Source organism: Scardinius erythrophthalmus (assembly GCF_964197995.2).
Source record: "Scardinius erythrophthalmus genome assembly, chromosome: 3".
In the NCBI taxonomy this organism is placed as follows: domain Eukaryota; kingdom Metazoa; phylum Chordata; class Actinopteri; order Cypriniformes; family Leuciscidae; genus Scardinius; species Scardinius erythrophthalmus.
This window is the reverse complement of record NC_138223.1, coordinates 54,219,605-54,225,240: the sequence shown is the minus strand read 5'-3', so window position 1 is coordinate 54,225,240 and position 5,636 is coordinate 54,219,605.

The following is a 5,636-nucleotide window of genomic DNA, read 5'->3' as shown; positions in this document are numbered from 1 at the left end:
CAGGAACAATATTGGTCCCAATACCGAACCTTGAGGGACTCCACAAGTGATGCTCCTCCATCTTGACCTTTGCTCACCTACCTGTACAAATTGATGTCTATCAGTTAAGTAAGACTTCACCCAGTTACATGCAAGACCCCTTATCCCATTTTGTTGTAGTTTCTGTAAAAGCATTTCATGGTCAATAGTATCGAACGCTTTTTGGAGATCAATGAATATACCCACCGAGTACACTTTGCTGTCAATTTTGTCACTTATATATTCTATTAGATCAATCGATGCATGAGCAGTTGTCCTATTTTTTCTAAAACCGTATTGACTATCGTGAAGTAAGCTATGGCTACTAATAAAGTCATTCAGGCATGCAACAAAAAGTTTTTCCAATATTTTTGATAATTGAGAAAGTATAGAAATTGGTCGATAGGAATGACCTTTGCGATTTTCATGAGCTGAGGAACTTCTCCATTTAGAAAAGATGTGTTGCAGATATAGGTTAGAGGTGTTGCTATATTACATATTACTTTCTTAATTATGGCCATATCAAGGTCGTTCCAATCTGTGGACATTTTTACAATCATTGACTATTTTGATGATTTCATTCTCATTTGTTGCAGTTAGAAACATTGAGTGTACAATTTTATTTGTGTAGCCAGCGTAATTATGATCTGTGGTGGCAATCTTTGATGCCAGTTGTGGGCCGATGTTAACAAAAAAATCATTAAATGCGTTAACAAGTTTATCCATATTTGTTACTTTTTGGTCATCTTTAATCATGTAATCAGGAAACGTGGCATATTTATAATCTTTATTAATTACATTATTCAATACTCCCAGAGACCTTTCATATTATTTTTATTTCTCTCAATCAGATTTCTGTAGTACAGTTAATTTTTTTGTACTTTTTATATTTTACTTCCGATTCTTTCGCCCCTTTCCGTATAAAAAGTTTTATGTAAGTTTTTTTTTTTTTTTTTTTTTAAAGCATTTAACAATCCCTTTGTCATCCATGGACTTGTTTTATTCATCTGTGTATATTTATACGTTTTTACAGGGCAGTGTTGATCATATAAATTATTAAATGTATTAACAAAACTACAATATGCTCTGTTTACATCATTTTCTCCTAGAACATCATCCCAATTTTGTTTGGACAGGCTTTGGTTAAGAGTATTTATTGACTGTTCAGATCTTAGTCTGATTTTCTTTGTTGTTGTTTTACTTATCTTTTTCGTATTTATTCTTTTTTCATAGGATATAAAAATTAGTAAGTGATCGCTGATATCATTAACCAGCAATCCACTTGATATATCAGTATTGTGAATATTTGTGAATATGTTATTGATTAAGGTAGCGCAGTGTGCAGTAATCCTTGTGGGACGCGTAATTGTTGGATATAAAGAAAGACTGTACATAGCGTCTAAGAATTTTCCAGTGGGTCTATGTAATTTGGCTTTTAATAAATCTATGTTAAAATCCCCACATACAATTAGATCTTTATGATTCCTATTTGTAAATAACCTTTCCATGTGATCAATAAACACTTCCATGTCTGCACCCGGAGCTTTGTAAATACAGGATACAAGCATTTTTTTTTTATTTTTATTTTTTTTATCAGTAATTATCTCAACCGTGACACATTCAAACACATGAACTATTTCCATTGTCATACAATCAACCGTCTGAGCTTTCAATTGTTTTTGCACATAAAGTTATTAGTACATAAAATTATAAAAATGTATAATTCTATAATAAGTCCTATTCCTGTTTGTGAAAATGTTAACTTTTTACATTTCAAAATATATTTCAAATGAAACAATTTGCAAAAGTTAAACATATATGAAAATATATTTACATTTATTTAACTAAAATATATTTATTGGGCCAATTTCAAATATTTGCATACATTCCAAAAATATATTTTGAAAATATATTTCAAATATATTTCTTTTGTGTATGGGTTAAGAGGCCACAAAACTTCAGACTCATTTCAGAGAGGCCGCAATTCCCCTGATCCGCTTCAGAGAAGCCACAAAACTGCTGAGCCGTTTCAGAAAGTCCACACTTCCCTTGACCCGCTTCAAAGAAACCATGCAAATGCTGACCCGTTTCAAAGAAGCAACACTTCCCCTGACCCACTTCAGAGAAGCTGGATTTCTCCTGACTTGTTTGAGATAGATTATACTCTCCCTGACCCTTTTCAGAGAAGTCACTCTCCCCCTGACCCACTGCAAAGAAGCTGCACTTCCCCTGATCGGAGTCAGAGAGGGATTGTTTACCACCAGCCACAAGGACTATTAAGACATCAAGCTGTTCTTAATACTTGTAAGTATTTGTTCATTGGGAAATGTGATACTATCATGTACCACTTTTACATATTGTTATTTCAGTTTGTAGCAACAATGGCATCTGCTTTTCACATTAAATGGTCTTCGGTCACTTCTGACCGAATAATTTTCTGTTTTGAATTTTTAAAAATCACAGCTTCATTCGGAAGGTTATGATACTTGGTGACTTTTCTGGGATTAGGTATGTGAATACAAAAAAAAAAAAATTGAGGTCATGATCCGAGCATGCTAAGTGGCCGTAAAAAAAATAGTCCCTTTCGTGGTCTTCGGTCAAAAATGTCCGACCCATAGGAAATGAATGGGAAATTTACAAAAACACAAAAATTCTCTGAATTTGTGTCTGTACAATCTACAAATCGGACAAGATTCTAAAAAAAAGTACACCGAAGTAAAGGGGTGACACTCTACAACATCAAGAGTGCAAAAAATTCACACCCACCCACACACACACACACACATACAAACACACGTTTATACACATACACACCAATAAATTCAGATTACAAAAATCTGTTTTGAATTTTTAAAAATCACAGCTTCATCAGAATGTTACGAAACTTGGTGACTTTTCTGGCATTAGGTATGTGAACACACAAACAAATTGAGTTCATGATCCGAGCATGCTAAGTGGTCGTAAAAAAATTAGTTATGATTTTGGTCTTCGGTCAAAATTACCCCCATAGGAAATGAATGGGAAATTGACAAAATTCTCTACAAATCAGCCACGATGCAGAAAAAAAATGCTCAGCAATGAAGGGATGAAGCTCTAAAACATCAAGAGTGAAAAACATAACATAGGCCTAACTAATAATTATAATTAATATATGTATATATAATTAATATAATAATTATTCAAATTATTAAAATAATAATTAATAAAATATTATAAACCTTGGCAAAAAGTATTATTTGAGAATTTCTAAAAAAATACATTCAATCCACATCTTAAAAGTAAGTAATTTGGTCCAAAAACAACTAGAATTCACAAACATCTCCATTTAGAGCTATACAGGCATCTAGTGGTAAACCCATGCAATATCATGTTTTATTTAATTTTATGATTAATAAATTGATGAATTTTTTTTTATTTTTATTTTTTTTTCTGAAAGCCTAGTCTCTATTTTACCCGAAAATACTGCATAGAATTTTTTTTTTTAAATCCCAAAAAAAAATCATTATTTTCAATGGCAAAAAATGGACTATAAATATTGCATACATATTAAAAAAGTTCAATCAAATTGTCTCAAAATTCTAAATTAAAAAGAATAAATATTATAGAACAAAAATAATTTGCATAGGTTTTTACTGGGATGGAGGAAGTTTCATTTTTAGGTGTCCGGTCACTTCTGACCGGGAAGGCCCCCAATGGGGCTGCTAAACGAAGACCATCAGAGGGTTAAGGAATCATGTGATGTCGAACACATCGTCTTTGTCCAAACAGCGCTGGTTAATATTTCCCCATGGGGAAATATTAACCAGTGCCCGGGTGACTGGACTCCCCCCCCAGCTCAGCGTGGACCCCTAGTGATTTTACAGCCGCGTGACAAGCCTCAAAGACATTCCAGAGCACACGCACACAAAAAGCCTTTGAGTGCAACTTCATATAGAAATATAGCTCTTGAATGTATACCTTCCGATATGCATGTGTGATTAGCTTTGCTTTATAATAGAGGTGTGGTTTGCTAGAGTATAGGTTTGAATTCTAAATGTTAATTGAAAGAAGGTTCCTCAATAATGGTTGTGTAACCCTACCTCAGACCATAAAACTTTACGACCCAGGAAAGCGGACATTACAAGCGAGTCACGTCCCAAACCCACCACACATACACACAGATTTTCCATTGACTGACCCACATAGGACATTACCAAAATGTTGATATATTTCTGAGGTGCCTTTTGTCATGACCATGTCATATTGGGGTGTCTACGATTTTGTCATGTGGTAATCAAAACTTTAAATGTGTGTAATTCTGCATATCTCCTGTAACTTCGCATTTCTAGAACCTTCATGTGATGCGTTTGATATCCCTGTAATTCTCTCAATCTAACAGAGTCGAATTCCAATAGCAGAATGCAGTAATATACATTGTTTACACATTTCATATTTCTGGAACCGAAAGGCTTAAGTCAATCGTCACTGTAACTCGAGCCAGGAGATCGTTCCAAACGAACAAAGGGGTCTTCCCGCTAGAAATATCTCGACAGAGGATTCGTCCTCCACGAAGAAGGGGGCGGTACATGGGACACTGATAAAAGTCCAAACCTTCAGTTTCCTCTCTCTCTCTTCTCCGGCCTCTCTCACCCTTCCTCCTCTTCTCCCCGGCGCAGCGCTTCTCCAAGGAACATCTGAAGAAGGCCCTGGCTTTCGCTATCGAACAAACACATGTTCGAGTCGTAGCTGCCGGTCTTTGCAACTAAGTTCATACGTGCCTTTCCCCTCCAAAAGGGAAATGATCTGAACTTCCTCGGTAACGTTAAATTCAAGTGAGCCTTTACATCGTCTTGCGAAACAACCCAGAAGACGAAGCTAGACGCAAACCAGCCAGACACGCGCACGCGTGCGTCCCTTTTCCAGCATCGCACTGAAAGAGTACAACATCTCGCAAGTATCTCTCAATCTAAAAGCTGATTTCCTGGTGTCTATCTCGTAGGTCTGTGAATTAAGTTACCCCTTTTCCTCTTCTCTTTCTTTCTTTCTATCTTTCATTTCATTTTATTCTGATCACGTATTTTCTTGTTTGGTTAAATGTTTGTTTGTTTTACTGTTTGCATTTTACGTACGTTTATATTTGTAGCTTATATAATCTCTAGTGTGTGCCATTTTATTAATAAACCCATTTATACTTTTTATTGTCTCTGTGTTTGAAAAAAACACCTTATAAGTCAATGAAATCAAAGATCTAAGCTACACGCTCTATATAAACTACTTTGAGTAGGCCTAGTTTTAATTTATAAACCCAAAAGGTTTTATGTTCGTGGCCAGAAGATAAATTTTCTTGGAGTTTGTAAACAGGGATACTCCTTCTTAACTGTGATAGTCTTACATTTATTCGCGGGACGAATAGCTGATGACGAGACCAGTTACAGAACGAGGTATTTCCGATAATTGATAAAGTAAATGCATATGCGATTTATGAATTATGACCATGAGTTATGATTATTAATATTTCTAAAATTCCCTATATCCTTGAGCTAATTCGCATTAACCCAGAGGCATTTACCCTGCAAGTTTCTTGCTTTTGTTTCAGCCCTCCTGTAACATTCTCACAAATCAAGAGATCATGATGGACC